The following is a 21,001-nucleotide window of genomic DNA, read 5'->3' on the forward strand; positions in this document are numbered from 1 at the left end:
AACAATTTAGCATTAACAAAATGCATAAACATAAGTAAAGATATAACTGAATAACATAATTGAGTATTTAACTAGAACACGTTAAGGATGGCAGGACTGGTGACGAGTTACAGCTACAGTGTATGAGAGCTCCTGGATATCACTTTGCTCCAAGGCAAATGCATTGGAACACAGGAACAGGAGGCGGCCATTCAGCCTCCAGAGCCTATTCTGCCATTCAGATAATGGCTGATCCTTTCCTTGGCTGGTATCTTTTAGTCATTTCCTTAATAACAATTTATCTATCTTCAATTTAAAATTAAACAACTGATTGAGCAACAACTGCCATTTGTGGAAGAGAGTTCTGAATATCTCCCACCCTTTATGTGTACAAGTGCTTCCTAATATCGCTCCTGAATGATTTAGGCCTAATTTTTAAGGCTATGCTCCCTGTTCTGGAATCCCCAGTTTAGCTTAATCTAACCTGTTAATAACCTGAAGACTCTGATCAGATCATCCCTTAATCTCCAATGTCCAAGAGAAAACATGCCTAATTTATACAAACTCTCCTTATAACTAAACTCCTGAAGCCCAGATATCATTTGTATAAACCTACACTGTACTTCCTCCAAGGTCAATACATCCATCTTAAGGTGTCCAGAACTTGTTCACAGTACTCCAAGTGAGGTCTAACCAATGACTGCATCATTCATGAATCCTCAGATACTAAAGCAGTCCATGTCCAAATACAGCATTACCTGGACGATATCTAGGCCTGGCTGACAAGTGGCAACTAACATCGGCACTACACAATTGCCAGGAAATAACCATTCCAACAAGATCAAATCTAACCGTCACCCCTTGACAACCAATGGCATTACCATCACTAGTTCCCACATTATCAATATCCTGAAGGGTGTTACAGCAAGGGACTAAGCAAATAATTAATGTGGCTACAAAAACAGTTCAGAGGCTAGGAATGCTGCAATAAGTAACATAGCCACTGAATCATCAAAGCAGAATGCTCCCTATTTAGCTGGCTGACAGCTCCAAAAACATTCATATCCACAAAAGAAAACTCCCTCCATATGGAGGCTCAGTAGCAGTGGTGTTCCATTTATAAAAAACACTGCAGAAATTCTGCAAGGCTCCTTAACAGCACCTGTTAACCCCTGACCAGTACCATCTAGAATGACAAAAGCAGCAGATATACAGGAACACCATTACATGTAAGTTCCCCTTCAAGTCACTCACCATCCTGACTTGGAAATAAATTGCAGTTCCCTGTCACTGGGTCAAAATCCCAGAAGTCCCTTCCTTCCTTGTTATAGCAATGGATGGCAGTGGTTCAAGAAGGCAGCTCACCACCACCTTATCAACAGCAACTAGGGATAGATAATAACTGTTGGGCAGTTCCGAGGATCCCTCGACCTGAAATATTCACTCTGATTTCTCTCCACAGATGCTGCTAGACCTGCTGAGTGCTTCCAGCAAATTCTGTTTTTGTTGTTATTAATAACTGCTGACCCAACCAACAACTCCCAACATCCCCTGAACTAAATGAAAAAACGTGAAAAGTTCATGAGTTTCATATACTATTCTCAGTGATGTCTCAGTAATCTTAGCCACAGTCAGAGGAAAATCTCCCTACTTTTATACTCTTTCTCCCTTGCAAATAAGACCAACATTCAATTCACCTTCCTAATATCTTACTGCAACTATATGCTTACATCTTAGGGCGGCACGGTGGCACAGTGGTTAGCACTGCTGCCTCACAGCGCCTGTAGACCCGAGTTCAATTCCCGACTCAGGCGACTGACTGTGTGGAGTTTGCACGTTCTCCCCGTGTCTGCGTGGGTTTCCTCCGGGTGCTCCGGTTTCCTCCCACAGTCACAAAGATGTGCGGGTGAATTGGCCAAGCTAAATTGCCTGTAGTGTTAGGTAAGGGGTAAATGTAGGGGTATGGGTGGGTTGCGCTTCGGCGGGTCGGTGTGGACTTGTTGGGCCGAAGGGCCTGTTTCCACACTGTAAGTTTAATCTAAATCTTGTGATTTATAAATATCCAGATCCTTTTACTCGGCTATATTCTATAACCTCTCTCCAACTAAATAACTTTTTGATTTTTCCTGCTACTCCAGTTACCAATTTTTAAAATATCTGTAATGCTTTGAGGATTCTTTATATCCTGCTCCTAATTTGTTTTCTAATTTACCTTTGTATTATTAGCAAGTTTAGTATTATATTTCCAATTCATCAATTTGCTGTGACCTTTCCAGAATCGAGGAAATGTTGGAAGATTACAATCAATGCATGCACCATCTCTGCAGTCCCTTCTCTTAAAACCCTAAGATGCAGGCCATCAGGTCCAGTCTTTAATCCTATTCATTTTCCTCAAACTTTTTCTCTGATAACTGTGAATTATTAAGTTCCTCCTCCTTTTAAGTCAATTTTTAAATACTTAGCCTGCTTTCTGTGTCAGCTACTGTCAAGACAGATACAAAATGCTTGCTCAAACACTCTGCCATTTCCTTGTTTCCTATTATTAATTCCACAATCTAAACTTCTAAGTGACGAATACATATCTTTGCTATTCTCTTCCTTTTATATACAGAAGGCTTTCGCAAATGCATTTATATTTCTTGCTAGTTTTCTCCCACATTTCAATTTCTCTCTGTTTTTAAACTCATTCTTTGCTGGTTTCTAAAACTTGCCCAGTCTTTTGGGCCAATTCTAATCTTTGCAGCATTATACACAGGTACAATTTCAACATTCAATTTTACACCATACTTAACTTCTTTAGCTAGCTATACAGATGGGACATCTTTTTAGAAGGGATTTTTTTTCCCCTTCAATGAAATGCTTTTTTGTTGACAGTTATAAAATATCTCCTTAAACAGCTGCTACTGCCTCTATGGAATTTTATCTTTCTACTTACAATGAAAGGTATTGGTCTAATTATAACATTACAGGACTAGTAATCCAGATTAACTTGCTGGGGTCAAGGGTGTGAAACCCATCATGGCAGATAATGAACTTTAAACTCCCATTATTAAAAAAAAAGTCTTGAATTAAAAGATATTCTACCACATAACCGCTGACATAAAAACCCATCTGGGGTTCATTAATGTCCTTTAAGTAAGGAAATCTACCATCCTTACCCAGTCTGGTCTCCATGTGAATCCAGCCCCGCACCAATATTATTGATTCTTAACTGCCCTAGCAAGCAACTATTCAAGGGTAATGAGAGATGGGCAATAGATGCTAGCCTAGCCAGTGATATCAACACCCCATGAGTGAATAAGATAAAAATTCCACTTAAATTCTTGTTCGTGCCTTTTTCAGTCCTGAATACAGTCCATGAACTCAAATCTCAGTCTACTTTTGCCAATTTGATTTGTCCAATCCATACGAAAACTAAAATCTCCCTCAAGTATTGCAAATACATTTCTTACAGGCTGCCATTATTTCTTGAGATGTTCCCCTTCCTACAGTATAGCATTGTTAGGAGGCCTACAATCCACTCCCACCAATGACTTTGTTCCTTTGTTATTTCTCATTTCCACTGAACCTAATTTTATATTTGCATGGTCCAAATCAAGATAATTTCTCACTGTTGTATGGATCACATGCTTTCTGGGAATTTAATTCTGCTGAAACAGTTCTCAGATGGGCTTATGATTAATGCTTGGCTGAGCTCCAAGATTCAAAAATGCATTATGGACTGGTTGGACCGAAGGGTCTGTTTCCATGCTGTATGACTATGACTTTATGACTCAGCAGAGGAATGTTTGGGGTTATAATAAATTATTCTTTCAATGATCTCCCTTGTCCAAGGTTGAGAGTGGGTAAAGCTTTTATTATTGCTAATATAATGATCCAGTGAGATGTAAACTTTTGTAAGGCTGTAGAAACAGTAGAAGTCAAAGCAAATTTTGTGAATTTTTTCCACTGTACTTTAACTCTTGTCAAATATCTTGCATGATTGCTCTTTATAAAGGTGCATCCTAGGCAGATAGCGTGGATGGGGCATACAGGGTATGGATAAGACTTTTTAAATTTACCTTTGAATGGATTCCTGAATCCAGATGATGGTTCACAATTTGTCTAGGAAGTGCATGACTCCTTGAAAATTGCAGGGATGGGATACAAGATGCCGAGTCTACAATGAATTCAGCAGGTTGGGAATGTAGGTTACAGGCATCCTTCCAACATTTAAACCAGGAATCGGGTCATGTCCAGTATTTCCAAACCCCCTCCTCTCATCATATGGATGGAGGCAAGAAACTCCAGGTCTATGACTTTACACATTTATAGGACCTTGTTTTGTGCAATTTGGCAACTGTGTTTCCTATGCTACGGCAGTGACTATACTTTTAAGAAGTACTTAATAAGCTTCTCAGTGACTTTGTGCTATAGCTTCTTGTTAGTAAAGGATTTAAAGATTACAGCAAGAAGGCAGGAGAATGGGGTTGAGAAACACATCAGCCATGATCAAATGGTGGGACAGACTCGATGGGTCAAATTCTGCTCCTATATCATATTGTCTTAAATATAATGTTCAAATGCTTTCTTTCTATTCTGAGAGATCTATTTATCAACAGGGTTTTCATTAGTGCATAACACAAAGTTACTTTATTTGGTATTGGGGAAATAGACTAATACAATGCTTAGGTAAAAACAATGACTGCAGATGCTGGAAACCAGATTCTGGATTAATGGTGCTGGAAGAGCACAGCAGTTCAGGCAGCATCCGAGGAGTAGTAAATCGACGTTTCGGGCAAAAGCCCTTCATCAGGAATAAAAGGAATAATACCATGCCTGTCAATCTGAAACAACATGTTAGTGGGTTGGTACTAGTTAGGCAATTTTGTTTTGCTAAACATCTTTGAAATAAACTCCCATAGCCAGCAGAGCACAGTAAACCAACATGAATGCATCAATTTCTAATATTAAAATTTCAATCACTGTATTTTGAGAGTGAAAGCATCTGAATGCAGTTACTCAAAACCATGTCATTTAATGAAGTCCCCATGAGATCGAAAGGATAATCAGAGAACACTTTTCTCCTCCACATTCTGCCAAGGTATGGAAGGATGTAGGTATATGAGTGCATGAGTCACAAAACATTAGTATGCAGGTACAGCACGTAATCAAGGCGGCTCCTGGAATGTTATCCTTTAGCACAGGAAGAACTGAACATAAAAATAAGGATGTTATGCTTCAGTTATATAGGAACTTTGTGAGATCACAGCTTGAATACTGTGTACGGTTCTAGTCTCCTTGTTTAAAGGTGGATGTAAATGCACCTTTATGGATTAATGGGATTGTATCTTTAAATATGCTAAACACAATCACCCCAGTGTCCAGGGATGTGCAGACTAGGTGGATTAGCAATGGTAAGTGTGAAGTTACGGGAATAGGGTAGGGGGAATGGGTCTGGTTGGGATGTTCTTCAGAAGATCGATGTAGACTCAGTGGGCCAAATGGCCTCCTGTCCGCACTGTAAGGATTCTATGATTCTATGCTACATGGAAATAGTTTGGTTTATTCTATTTTATCTGATTTCACTTGTGTAACGAACTTTTTATAATTGCAGATTTGGATTTCTGCAAATTGCGGGCCTATGTTTTAGTGAGAGACCACCTTGTTAAAACCATCAAAACAATGGCATATTATCAGGACAGATTTCAGACTGGTATCTGACTTGTCTGCTAGCAACAAAAACATAAATTGTTGGAAAAGCTCAGCAGGTCTGGCAGCATCAGAGAAATCAGAGTTAACATTTCAAGTCCGGTGACTCTTCCTCAGAAGTGGATTCGAAACTTAACTCTGATTTCTCTTCATGGATGCTGCCAGACCTGCTGAGCTTTTCCAGCAACCTCTGTTTTTGTTTGATTTACAGCATCCGCAGTTCTTTCCATTTTTCTCCAGTAGCAACATCAGCTGAGTTTGTATCAGTTGTACATCTTTGAAGATCTACCTTGGAAGACAGTGGAGGTGAGGGTCATGGAATCTTTTTAGGATTGAGGTAGGCAGGTTCTTTTGGCAGGAGAATGAAGGATTATTAGGGATAAATGTGAATATAGCACTTGAAAGACAAACAGATCAGCCATGATCTTATTGATTGACAAAGCATACTCAAGAAAATAAACTGCCTACTTCTGCTTCATTTTTGTATCTTGGTAAAATATTTTGCTCAATAGCTAATTCATGTCTGTGTTTTGTGATTAGTACCAGTATATATCACCTCCACATGCACAAAGGTTCCCCATTTTAAAAAATAAAATTCACTGGTGTCCAAAATGGCACTGAAATATGGAAGGTTTCACCCATCCGTGATGAAAATGCACGCATTTAAAACGTCTTTCATTGAACGTGGAATATGTTCTCAGTTACCATCACCTCTGATAAATTTGCTCGTACATATTATAAATTACCATTTGTTGCTATGTCGGAAGTTAAACAGTACCAAGTTCAAGCTGTTAAAACAGTCACTTTCCTGATCTAACATAAGACAACACAAGAATGTTACATTCACAATGTTCAAATATTCCAATAAAACACCGTAGCTTTAGAACAGCTTTTAAATGGCCTAAATTAGGAGTTACATGTTTTACGGTGGTTAATGTTTCATAAACTCTCAACACTCTATCTCTCTTTCATTCTTTGATTGGCACAACTCTTGTGTTGAATCAGTGGCTAGGTGACAGTATACACCCGTTAGACTTTAGTTTGGTCTGTTCCAATCTTTTGTTCTGTACAGCCAAATAAAACATCGCAACCCCATGGTATTGACAAAGGCACAACAATCAAAGGAAATCAAAGGCAATGGAGAATTTCACTGACGTTTGTAAGAAGCACTTTCAAAAATCACTTCAGAAACAGAAGTTCACTTCTATTAACAAAGCAGGAAGCTCATGGCTTGTTATCTTTAAGATGATAAGTACATCTTATTGGTTGTGGCAGCTGGGGAATCCAAAATTGCAACACATCTACCTCTAACAAGGAAAAGTGCCAAGTTTCAGCCTATGAAGTGGTTCAACACTTGTGACTGTCTGCCACAACAGTTTCAATCAGACCTGTTGGATACATTGTTAAAATGTAGCAATTGCCTCAAAGGCTTATTCTTTCCTCTCTCTCCTACATACGACCAATGCTTCCAATCAGATCATACCTCCCCCTCACTGCTATTCATTTTCAATATTCTCCTTCCTCCGAATTTTCTTGGTTATTTTGAAGTTCAGTTTAACTTTCATTGAGAGGTTTCTTTCACATTCCTATGTTTTCTCTTAGAATCATGCAGTGTTAAACCATGGAAGCTCGCAATCCTGCCTGTGCTAGTTCTTTGAAAGAGAAAATTGAAAATCCAATTGGTCCTTTATCCTCATAGCTCTGAAAATGTTTTCTGCTCAAGTGCTTCTCCAATTCCCCTTTGAATCTGCTTCAAAAATGTGGCAAAAAACATTTTTCTTTCAAATTTACATCATCTCTTCTGTCAGGTGTTTGAATTTTTCTGCCAGATGTGTTATATTTGTTAACACCACCTCAGACATACATTGCACGCTTGGTGTAATGGTCAATTATGAAGATAAGCAGTCCAGATTCAGATTCATGCCAGGCCTGATGGTTCAACCTAGATGTGGCAAAAGTAGCTTCAGTCTACAGTCACATCATCGTAAAGAGATACGCATTACGACAGGGCTCTCCAACTCTGCCAACATTACCATACAATCATTATTGCAGGGAGATCCAGAGAGGGTTTTCAAGAATAATCCTGAGGGTAAAGAGCTTGGTATATGAGGAGTGGTTGAGGACTCTGGATTTATACTAGGTGGAGTTTAGAAGGATGGGGGAGGGACCTCATTAAACCTTACAAAATACTGAGAAGCTTGGACAGAGTGGGTGTGGAGAAGACATTTTCTCCAGGAGGAGAGACTAGGTCCCGAGGGAACAGCCTCAGAACCTTTTAGAACGGAGATGAGGAGGAATTTCTTTAGACACTGGGTAGTTAATTGTAGCAGAGTGCTGTGGAGGCCAAGTCATTGAGTGTATTTAAGATAGAGAGAGTTAGTTTCTGGATTGGTAAGGGGATCAAAGGTTACAGGGAGAAGGCAGAGAGTGGGCTGAGAATTCTATCAGCCATGATTGAATGGTGGAGCAAATTGGATGGGATGAATGGTCCAACTCTGCTCCTATATCCTATGGTCTAATTAAGGATATCAATGTGGTACTTCATATCCTGTCAATACTACAACAAGAGTAACAGCTTCTACTGATACAGCACTTTCAAAGGCAAGCGTCTTAAAAAGGAGAGAGGTGGAGAGGCAAGAAGGTTTAGGGAAAGAATTCCAGAGCTTACACAGCTGAAGACCTAGTCACCAATGGTGGGTTGATTAAAATTGGGGATGAACAACAAGTCAGAATTGGAGAACACTGAGATCCAGGGGAGCTGTAGGGGCTGGTGGAGATTGCAGAGATAGGGCAATGGAGAAATCTGAAAACAAGGATAAGGCATTGTGGCAGCAGCCAATGTGGGTCACTGAGCAAGAGATGATGGGTGAACAAGTTAGAGTGCATGCAATGGAGTTTTGGATTACCTCAAATTTGAAAAAGTACAAGGTAAGAGGTCTGTCAAATGAGCAGTGAAACAGTTGGCTTTGTTACTTGGCATAAATTTGTAATTCCAGGACACCAATGACCATTCAGCCCAAGAGCTCCATGCTGGTGTTTCTAATCTACAGAGCCCTCCATCCATAATTTCACCTCATCACCACCACATATTCATCAACCTGTACCTAAAGTGTGTTTACACCAATCGTCCCATGCATTCCTTAGGGTAATGTTTTCCATCTATTGGCCACTCTCTCAGTCAAGAATTTTTCCTGAATTCCCTTTGAATTTATTAACAACCTTTTAGTTACAGCGCTAGTTCTGGTCTCTACCTTCATGGGAAATTTTGTTTCTGCACAGATCTTACAAACCTATTCATAATCTTAAATGCTTATCAAGTCAGCCATTAGTCTATTGGTCACTAGAAAAAAAAAACAGCCCAAGTCAGTTTCACCATTCCCAATTTCTCAGATCCATTAGATTTGTTTTGCATTTTCTCGAAGGCCACTCTATCCTTTATATGACATGAAGATACAATAAATTGCACTACAGTACTAAGTGAAGTCTAACCGAAGTTCAATACAGTCGGTTCTGTTATAACACAGTAGCTCCATTCTAGTGCAATCCTATGTCATAAGAAAATTGCGTAATAGCAGCAGCATTGAAACTAATGGGGCCAAAATCATGTTATAACCAATACACACTTTAAAAGGATGTGCTTTAGACTGTGTTCCCAGTCCGTCAATCGCTTTAGAGCAAATTCGTATTAACGAAATCCGCGTTATAACAGAACAATCTGTATTTCAATTTGACCCCTCTAAAAAGGAATCCCTGTCTTTTCTTTTGTTATGGCCTTAACTCATACTTTTCATGATTTGTGTATCTGTATTCAAAAGCCTGGGGTCTTTTCTTCCTGTACCTGAACATACGATCATCTTCTTCCTGTCAATAATTACTACCTCTCAATTATAGATACTAAATTTCTTTTGTCAACCCCGTGTGCTCATTCTGCAAGTTTAGCATCTTCCTATATCTTCGTGTCTTCCCTTTTGTATTAATAAAACTTTCAACTTAGCAGAATTCACAAATAATTCCCAAGTCCCAATCATTTATGAAAATGGTGAACAACAGCAACATGTCCAACACCAACAGTTGAGTCTAAAAGTATAAAGGGCAGGATAGGGAGTTTTGGCAGCAGACAAGCTGAGGTAGGCAATGTCACAGTGCTTCAAGTCAACAGTTGCCATGATGGAACCAATACCTATTGGAAGCTCAGCCCAAGAACAAATGAAACACAACGGTTGCAGCCACCATTGTTAAATGAAATAAGAGTCAAAAAAAGGATGAAAGCTGTACCAATAAAATTGAAGTCAACAGGGAGTCATTCAGAGATGATCATATAGTCACAAGAAACTGCTTCCAGACTGGAATTTCAGGATACAACTGATACATTATCTGCACCATATCATTTAGCAACTGAAGCACATCATCTCAGCTGCTTGGCTATTTAATCAATTATATTTCATTAACTGTGGCATCATTACCCTTATCCCCACATCATGGTTTTCTTGCAACTAAACAGAAATACCTCAAGTACTCAACAACCATTGACTATGCCCGTAAAATTGAAGACTGAATTCATCCATACTGCTGACTAATAGGACACATAGCTGGATTTGGTTGTTTTGAGAAAATATTCACACACTAACTTTTACTAGGCCATGTGCATAAAAGATGTTTAGCAGAAAACTACGCAAAAATGACAGAAGAAACAGACCTGTCAGCATTCCAATGACAGCTTGTTCCCATGTCCCTTCATTCCCTCAACGTGTCTAATCAAATCTTATCTGTAATAATGGAACTAACATCTTCAATTATCAAACGCCTGCAATTTCTGAATAGAGACCTTTCTGTCCCTTTGCACAGATAGGAAATAGTACAACAAAGCAGAATTCAGCCGTATCGGTTCACAATGATCTTTCTAGTACATCCCTCAAAAAACTCAGCATTTTTCAGATGTCTAAGCATAGAAAGCACATTGAAGAGGCTGGTGAAAGAATCATAAGGCCACTTAAAAGCTTAATCAACTGTTTCAACAACATACTATGATTGGTCAGACATGAAAGCACGTTCAGCAAAAAATGTCTTGCACAGATGTTTCCCGGCAGATTTGGATAAAATAAAGTAGTCCAAATCTATTAGAAAAATCTCAGCCATCATCTGATTCCAATCATTCAAAAGCTGAAGATGTTCCTGTTTCTGCTGTTAACACTAAATATTGCAAATTCCACACAATACTATAATCAATTTATTCATTTGATGAATAATCAAGGGTTTTTTCTGCTCAGAGGAATTAATTCCAAACAGATTCATACAGACACATGTGAATTGTGCAAACTTTGTGTGTCTTTAAAGATGATTCTTTCACAGGCTTTGAACGAAGGCAAGTCATTGTGATCATTAAGGGAGACTTTGACCAGCAGGACAGGAGTAAGAATATGTAGAATTGAAGATAGGCAACAAAGATATGGGATGGAGGAGAACATGGAATTCAAAACACCAACAGGTCAGCCATGATCTTTTTAAATGACAGAGCAGGCTTCAGGGGACAAATCAAGTCTACTTATAAGATACAGGAGCAGAATTATGCTATTAGGCCCATTGAGTCCACTCCTCCATTCAAACATGGCTGATATGTTTCTCAACCCAATTCTCTTTTGTTCTCCCATAACCCTTGATCCCTTTACTAATAAAGAATTTCAATCCGAAATGACTTGGCCTCCATGGCCTTCTATGGCAATGTGTTCCAGAGATTCATCACCCTTTGGCTGAAGAAATTCCTCCTTACCGGAGTTCTAAAGGGTTGGTGCCTCCACTCTGAGGCTGTGCCCTAAGGTCCTAGTTTCTCCTACTGGTAGAAAAATCTTCTCCATGTCCACTCTATCCAGGTCTTGCAGTATTCCTAACTCCGATCCAACCACAAGTTTCAAAGAGATCCCCTCCTCATCCTTCTAAACTCCATGGTTTTCTTCTGCTCCGATTGTGTGTGTGTTCGTATGTCCAGGTGAATCCTGACACATACACTGGAAAAGACAAAAATCTTCCCCACTGTCATTTGAACAATTCAATCATATAGGTGACCTGATTTTTTTTTCAAGGTACATTTCTGTTGACGAATTACACCTTTGCACCTTCTGAAACTGCCAAAAGAGAATTCGCTGGCAAATAGTGACTGGGCAGCACTGAGTTATACCAAAGCACAAGGGGAATAGCTGAAAAAAGGTAAGTTTTCATACTTAAACTTTCAAGCTTCAGCTTTAAGGTATTATTGATGTGGGATGACATCACCACATTTACTAAATGGGGTGGGAAACCAACAAAGTAAAACACGGTAGCAAAAGAGAATTATAACAAAGGAATGAGACAACAACAAACGTGTATCTTTGTGGAAAGGAATGCTCCTGAAGAAGAATGATGTCAGAGTTGAAAATAATAGCATTACTTCTTTTTGCCTGCTGTTTGTATGAAGCAGTTCAAGATAAAATACTGTCCATCACTTCCACGGGAAAGCACCGATGAACAACAAAACAGGTTCACTAGGGTTTAAAAGAAAGGGTTAACATATTGGGTGTATGAAAGTATCTATCCCACTCTCTCCACACCTTGTACTACCCAATAATTCCAGTTTCCAAAAGAACAGTTTGAAATATTATACTTTGCAAATCAGTCATTCTTTTACTCTCTCTTGATAAGCATCAGATAACAGGCAGTACCTATGCCCTGCAGTCCTGCTCACTATAATCATAGAATCCCTACAGTGTAGAAGCAGGCCATTCAGTTCACACTGACCCTCTGAAAAGGTCAGTGACCCACCCAGACAACCTCCACCCTATCCCTGTAATCCTACATTCCCATAGCTAATCCACCAAGTCTGCATCTCCCTGGACACTATGGGGCAACTTAACATTGGCAATCCACCTAACCTGCACATCTTTGGACTGTGGGAGGAAACTGGAACACATGGAGGAAACCCACACAGACACAGGGAGAACACGCAAACTCCACAGACAGTCACACACATGGATGGATTTGAACCCAAGTCCCTGGCACTGTGAGGAAGCAGTGCTAACCATGGATCCACCATCCTGCTCTACTGAGCACTGGTCGATAGCCTGAATAATTTTCACTGAGGAAAGTTACCAACATTGTTTGGGGGATAAAAAGTGCTGCTTATCAAGGCTGATTCCTTAAATATAATAGAGGCGGTAATTCAGGATTGAATTGACAGTCCTCCATAAAGGGGTCTTTTGAACATACAGAGAATATTAGATAAAAACAAGGATGCTGGAAACCAAAGTCTAAATTAGAGTGGTGCTGGAAAAGCACAGCAGGTCAGGCAGCATCCGAGGAGCAGGAAAATCGACATTTCTGGCAAAAGGACTTTTGCCCGAAATGTCAATTTTCCTGCTCTTTGGATGCTGCCTGACCTGCTGTGCTTTTCCAGCACCACTCTAATTTAGATACAGAGAATACTGTTGGAAATGGTGACATCACAGCAGAACAAGGCAAGGATAAATACAAGTACGTTGAGTCAGCTTTACTCTACAACTAATCCCTGTTCTAATTAATCTGCGAGACCCCAACCAGAATGCAATGGAAGAAAGCAATGCAAATGTAAAAAAACTGCAGCTGCTGAAAATCTGAAATAGAAACTGGAAATACTCAGCATGTAAATCTACAGAAAGGGGAAAAACTATTCCACTTACGATCCTTAAACGATCTTCCTTCATCTTGACGAAATGAAATCTTGCTGAAAAGTTCTCAAAAAACTCAACAGTTACACTTTTTAATCTACGTTTGCTCACAAAGCCTTTCTTTAAAAAAAATTACATCCTTAATAAAGTGTGACAAAAGTAATGCAGGCTGAGTTTAGACAAAACGTTTCAGTTTATTAAATTGAGGATTTACGAGACATTAACTGGAATGAAATTAATCTTTGCTGGTTGGGAGCAACATGTAGCTGGTAGTGAATCAGCAGCCTGTTTTAATTGCCTGATTCCAGTTTCCACTGACTTTAAAAAGTAGAAGATCAACCAAACAAGTTGCTAAACCACTAGTGCCCCTTTTACACTGCTACTGAAGATTAATTTCACCCTCGATGTTCTGAAACAACATCACTGACATGGTGAAAGAAAAAGCCTTTAGTTTCACAATATATATTCAGATCAGCTCGATAATTTTGAATTGAAAACAAATCTTAGTAATTTAGTTTCCTTATCATGACGAATGGAAGCCTGCCTACTCCGAACCATACTTTAGGCTCTATTATTAAAGGACCTGCAAGGCAAGTACAGTGATGCTGGTGTAAATGAAGATTCTGTGAAATTTAAAGCAAAATTGAGGTTGCTTTATCGGTTTCCTTACCTGTGACTGAATGTACAGTCAGAACTGTATCTGACTTGAAGAGTGTGTCATACAGGAAAAGGGCAATATTTCTGTCAGATCTGGGATGTGATGGAGATGTGGATCATTCACTGCTGGAAAAGATGAAAACAATATTTAAGTAAATGATGCCCCATGTAAGAACAGAGTCATAGAATCCCTACAATGTGGAAGCAGGCCATTCAGCCCATCATGTCCACACTGACCCACTAAAGAGCGGCTACCCCAACTCTGTAACCCTGCATCTCTCAAGGCTAGTCCACCTAGCCTGCACATCCCTGGACACTATGGGAAACTTAGCACAGCTTTGAACAGTGGGAGGGAACCAGAGCACCTTGAGGAAACTCACACAGACACGGAGAAAAACGTACAAACTCAACACAGGCCGAGTCACCCGAGGTTTGAATCGAACCTCGGTCCCTCGTACTGAGAGGCAGCAGAGCTAATCGCTGAGCCACGGTGCCGCCCCAGGTAAGGTTCTTGGTAAGGAAGGCAAGTCTGACTTTTGAAAAAAAACATATTTCACTAAACAGTTAACATTAACAAGTGAACAACAAAGCAGGTACATTCTAGAATGTTGCAGGTGAGGAGAATTGGTTCCGGTTGTCACCTAGATCTTAAGGTTTACAAGTAGTAACATACTTATCCCAAATTACTAAAAATAATATGACCAACAGAAGAACTTTGCTTATTATTTTATACATAGTCAGCATTGAAAGTATCTCTCAACTGTTCCACTACAGGCTGCTTTTGAAATGCAGTTTCAGCATCAGCCACCTGAACAAGTAAATGCCTTTGTGGGTGTCGAGCTGTATCCAGGTTGACCTAGCCAGTGATTGTTTCAATTGTGCATGTCAATGGCATTTCTGCTTAAACACTGCAACAGCAAAACGTGAGTTGACATATAAATTATAGAATGTGGTCCCTGTGTTTTTTTTAAGCACTTGTCAAATCTTCAGCCACAATATCTGTTATTAATATACACAACACCACAGGATTGGTGCTTCCTTCAGGCCTACGTAAAATTAGAATACCAACATTTGTTAACAATTTTTAAATAGAAATTAAACTCCATGGGAAATACTACTTAAGGATTTGAACAACTTAATGCATTCAATACCAGTCATTCCTGGTCACAACAAACCTTCGTTGAAAAGTTAGATAATTAATTATGTGAAAATTATTACCTGTAGCAAGGTATATCAGATACATAATTCACCAATTTTATGTACACACACATACAACGTTGCCTCATTCTGTTTCTACCTACTTTAAAGTTGCTTCATTTTCTGTATTATTGGCTCCAGACTCCTGGCCATCATCTGAAAACATGATATGGATTGGCCAGTTTATTGATTTATCTAATGTCCTCCTCAAATACTACCACTGTGAACAAAAATGGCTGTTGTGTATGTTCAAAATTGCAACCGGTTATAACTAGCCCCGGTTAAAATGCACTAGGCATATTGCTAAAATTATGCTGCTTTGCAAAGGGGAAATAAGCACTCAATCTCAAAACTTGGAAAAGTTATAGTACTGGCTGCTCTGACAGTTTTGAACGCACTCAAGTTAAATGAAAAGTAAGTGTTGCTAAACAAGAGTAGAAAAAAAATATAATTGTTGAAAACAATTTTAGTATTTGTAAAGATCTTACATCAAAGCAGCACAAAAGACAGCAGATTTAAGAAACTTGTAACTTAATAAATGTTTCACTTCCAGCCAAGCCCAGAGTCCAAACTCAGAGACTTAAGTTGTTTATGTGTTACAAACAGTGTAGACAAGAATATTCAATTGTTTATCAATACTCCCACGTGGTGGAAATAAGGATTTGAAGTTGAAGGATTGGACTAAAAAAAGATACATTATTTCCATTATGAAATAGTTTTATTTTGACCTGCAGACTGATGCTGACAATTGTAGCCCAAGTTGAAGTAAACGCTGCTCCAGTTTACAGTAGTTTGTTTATGCAAATACAACAAATAAACCACATTTTCAAACAATGTAACAAGAAGGTAGCCTTTTTAATCGGAGGCCATCAGTTGCGTGACTAGGTAGAAGGGAAGAATATGTATTACATATAAGATAATGAATTACATTTAAATTACATATAATTACAAACAAGATAATCAGAGGATTGGGTCGGATGGACAGTGAGAACCTTTTTCCTAGGATGGTGATGGCTAGCACAAGGGGACATAGCTTTAAATTGAGGGGTGATAGATATAGGACAGATGTCAGAGATAGTTTCTTAACTCAGAGTAATAGGGGCATGAAATGCACTGCTTGCAACAGTTGTAGGCTTGCCAACTTTACTGACATTTAAATTGGAAAGGCATATAGATGAGAATGGAATAGTGTAGGTTAGATGGGCTTCAGAGTGGTTTCACAGGACGGCGTAATATCGAGGGCCGAAAGGCCTGTACTGTGCTGTAATGTTCTATATCTATCATATGTCATATAAGTAATTGCTCACATTTGGTCACTGGGAAATTTACGGAAGTAATGTACAATGGAAACTACAAAAAAGTTACCTTCTTAATAACAGTCACACAGCAATATCCTGAGAAAGATGGAAGTGATAGTCAGGAAAGAAAGATTAAAACATTCAAAACAAAATGCAATTTACAAGTAACAACTGGTAAAATAAAGTGCAAAACGCTAAAGGTAACATAAAATCTGCTGGATAACTTTCTCACAAAGAAAATACACAACTCTCATCACACAAACATTTTGTTACATAATCATTTATTACATTAAAAAAAGGACACACATGCACTCTGCATTTTTAACCTGAATTGGGGACTGTAGCAACACCACAATGAAACTTAGACATACAAAGTCAATAAATACTTCACAGTTAGCACAACAGACAAGTTGCTTTCATATTAAACATACTTCTCAAGAGTTCCCAAGTTGTAAGTTTCACTCAAGTTTTCTTCAGAAAACAATACTGTAAAACTGACCAGCGGCAAGGGCTTGTTCCTTATTACTGAGCAAACTTTACAAGAATATTGCTAGCAGAATTGTTCAATACAGGGGACTGTCTAGTTGAATATAAAGCAATGGTCTAAGTGGTGGTCTGTTTCGTCAAAACATTAGCCATTTCCAGTTTTTTCTTCCGTCTGTTTTCAAATGTATCATATTAACAGGAGACAAAAATGTGAAACATGTGTGTTTTGATATTCTATTGCACAATTCTTTATATGAAGTAATTTCTATGAAAGGTTTTGTGTGCAAAATAATCTGGAGGAAACCTGCCAAGGCAATAAGATTACTTTAGTTTAAAAATATAGATAGGTGAAAAGTACATCAAACTTAGCAGTTTCTCTTATGGTCTTCACAATATATGCAAAAACATTTCATGACACAGAAATGCTTATGCTTATGCTTATCCAGACTGAAAAGGTGTACACTTGTTGTTTACATTTGCTTTTCCTTTAAAGTATGACATTTCTGAAGATATAGCTATAGGTTATCAATATGTTAATATATGATGACAAAGTTTTCATCACTTACAACAACACTTGTTATCCCAGTTTGCATGATCAGCTAGTGGCCCCAGTTGTTATGGGGTAATGTGTAGTTGATATTAGTACTAGACAAGTCAGATCCCAAACAGGAACCTGACTGGATACAAGTTTTTTTTTCCCACATTTTTGTTACCGAAGTGATCTTTTACTAAAATAATATCATGTAATGCTGCAGTTTTTGTATTAATTATGAAATAAAGCAAAAGTTTATTAACAACAGAAGTAAAGACAAGCAAGAAAAAAAAACACTCCATTCCCTTATAAGATTTTTAAACACAGCAGAAACAGCTCAAGCAATCTTTCAAGGTAGACCAGAAACAACAGCTTTGTAGCAGGACCAGCTCACCCTGGTACAGTTTACAAATGTTGTTGATATTGCAAGAACATTTTCTGCTGTACCTCTAGAAAGCTCCAGTCCACCTGATCTCCGGGCGAGAGAGACTTTTTTTTATTTTTAATACTTTGTTGGGCTGGAAATGTTTACAATTTCAATTCATCTTCAAGAACTATAGAGAACTGTTTTTAAATGATCATTAGTCTGACCCTGACTTGGCTTTCTACAAGTGCTTTTTCCCCTTAGATAGCTTCAATTTGTTTTCTTTTGTTTTAAAAAAAAAGAAAATTCAGAATTTCACCACTGACTGTGTCTGATCACCCTGGTCTGGGATGAATGTAACTTCTTGTTCTAAGATAATTTCATTGCTTTAAATTCCATTTTTTATGATTGCTGATTAGTACGTGTTACTCCATCAAAAGACTTTGCAGTACAAAGAAAAAGTAATCAATCTGTTATGAAACATTTCTGGAGCAGATGGGGACTTGAACCTGGACACTCTGGCCCAGAAGTGGATACACTACCACTGTGCCACAAGAACCCCAAGAGCTCAAGACAGCTTGACATATGCTGCTTTCTCAAAGGACTTCCCAGCACAGACTGAAAATAAAGTGAGAATCTGCAAAGTTCTCCACTCAAGTCTTCTGGGTATTTCCCTAGGAACTCTAGGTAACTTCAAATTATGAGTATTGTAGTTTTTCTCTGAAAGCTAATTGTTAACCCCAATCACACAGACAAATCCATATGTTTATCATGAAATACCAAGAATCCAAACATGCAGTAAATGACATTAAAATACACATACATAAAACTGAGTTTCATCACACCTTCCCCTAAAGAATGAAGACATATCTGAAAGAGGCATTTTCACTGCACATCAAAATGATCTTATGGCTAATTCTATGTTATTCTACAAGTCAGAACATTTTAACATTAAATATATGATGAGCGGAACAGCTCTGGTATACAGTCCCTGTACTGTCAAAGAAATGGTGAGCAATGAGATTCTCTTTTCCAGGCACATTAAAAACTTTAAAATTATAGGGTTGGAGAATTAGACTCAAGCCTTAAGGTTTTGTCCTGAGACCTTGCTAAAAAAAAAATAAAAGGATAGAAGTCCATATAAATAGCAATTTCTTCTGTGTTCTTACTAATATAAACTTCAAAATGACAGAGCCAACATAAGACCCAATGTTTCTTTTCCCCCCACAGTTGAATATTTCTATGGATAGGTGTTCAGATTCTCTGAAAACTAACTGACAGGTCATTCAATTGCCATATCATCATCTTGTAGTAAAACAGCTCCCACACTGACATTGCTGGCATCAACAGCCTGTTTGAATAGTTCCACATAATTCAGCACAGCTAACTCTGGCTGTTGTTGTCGTCGTAAGAATACCATTCAAATTCTCTCAAGGCAATCAACCAAACCTTTTGCATTTTTTCAGAATGTTTGCTAATCATCCAACATCCACTTATGCTGATATCAAATAAAATTTCACAGTGGGTCTCATGGAACAGAAAAATCCAGAAGAGCCTGTGCATTTGCTTCTCCTCGTGCTATTTAGCCTTGTTCCATGATCAACCACACCAAGATTCCTCAGAGGTTCCACACATGCCCATTGGGTGGGCCAATGCACCAAAAATTAATTAGAGGGAGTACTGCCCACAATATGGCCCAAAATGTTGGTCTTTGCAAATTCACTCTTAGCCAAATTTATCATCAAATTGGCTTTATGTAATCAAACAGTCAGGTTAAATTCTGAAAAACATACCTTATAACTGAATTCCCAAATCAACTTCCTGTTTCATAGACTCCTTTTCTTCCTCTTTAGTTTTATGAGCTTTAAATCTAGCTGGCTGACAATCAGGAAATAATTCATGATATTCTTTGTATTACATTTCAAAAACTTTAACCTTCACTGGTGTTCTACAATTCTTGGGCAGGCCAATATCTTGAACCTGCCAGATTATTTCTCAAAATAAAGTCAATTCCCTCCTTAGGATATTCCTTTTACTACTCCCACTACTACTACTCCATTCAGCATGTCACTCTCTAATCACATTCTGCATAATGAGATTGATTTGTAAACCCCAATGTATATTTTCTTCTTCACTAACCCCTCTGGAAGAGGAAGAGAATTATCAGCCAGCATTATTGACTGAGGTGCTCCAATGTCTCTCAATGATTATATCAGATTGCAAACATTAACAAATACTTCCCCTTTGGAGATTACATAATCAGAACATTCAGCTGTCTTACTTTCTTTGTGAATCACCAGAACATAATTTTCATGGCTATTCAGTGCCATTTCTCAATTCTTAGTACATTCTAAGGAAATATGTTCTCGTTGTGTCACTGCTACAGGTTTTGTAACTACTTCCTTTCTTACTGTCCCCTTCTCTGAATAGTACTTAGACTTTCCTTTTATTGAAATTTGTCTCCCATTTAACTTCCAGCAATTTGCTTTGGCACACCTGTTCTCTTAATACAATGAATGTTCATTAATATAATACGTTAATTTCCTCATACCAAATTGCAGTCCTAGCCTTCCTCCCTTATCATTTTGATATGTTTCTGTTTGTTCTTTAAAATTAGTTCCGCATCCATCTACCAAATTTGCTATTTGTACAGTTTCCTTATGGATTTCCCCCAAGCATAACTGTCTATGAGAAGTATCATAGGTTTCTGCCAGAACAGCTGCTTCTCAGATCTTGAATACTGGATGTTCAGCTTAATAAGTTTTTAAAATTTGCAGGAATTCTGTTTCTGAATTTTTTTCACGATTAAAACTGTCTTTCCATTTTCAAGATTCTTTTTCTAGCTTGAGTAAATCGAAGCCACTGATCCCACATAATTTCTTGCTCCCTTGCAAATTACACACATCTGACTAGGTTTCTCTCTTACAGTGCTAAATTTCAATTAATAAGTTTCAGGCACAAGCTCATAAGCATCGAGTCTTGCCTCTTTGACAGTCTTATACTTGGCAAATAACTTCTTCAGACAAAGTGGTGTACACTGTCACAGCTGGCCCTGTCAATGCTATACACCTTTCTTTAATCAAAGCTTTTCTTTTGCTAACTCAAATTCTCTACTTTTCTTCTG

At 38.3% G+C, this 21,001-nt stretch overlaps 1 protein-coding gene across 5 annotated transcripts in view; it reads right to left on the reverse strand.

Annotated features, from left to right (window-relative positions):
* irf2b (interferon regulatory factor 2b) overlaps positions 1-21,001 on the reverse strand; it is a 64,198-nt gene that overhangs the window by 31,800 nt on the left and 11,397 nt on the right. For 3 of the 5 annotated variants that reach the window (XM_060835218.1, XM_060835183.1, XM_060835194.1), the window contains exon 2: positions 14,014-14,126. The gene's annotated coding sequence lies outside the window, so the exon portion shown is untranslated. Of the gene's footprint in view, positions 1-14,013; positions 14,127-19,670; positions 19,703-21,001 lie in introns of those variants that run through there. The other 2 variants (XM_060835211.1, XM_060835202.1) reach the window with 2 other exon arrangements.

This window comes from Hemiscyllium ocellatum, chromosome 2 (genome assembly GCF_020745735.1).
Source record: "Hemiscyllium ocellatum isolate sHemOce1 chromosome 2, sHemOce1.pat.X.cur, whole genome shotgun sequence".
NCBI lineage: Eukaryota > Metazoa > Chordata > Chondrichthyes > Orectolobiformes > Hemiscylliidae > Hemiscyllium > Hemiscyllium ocellatum.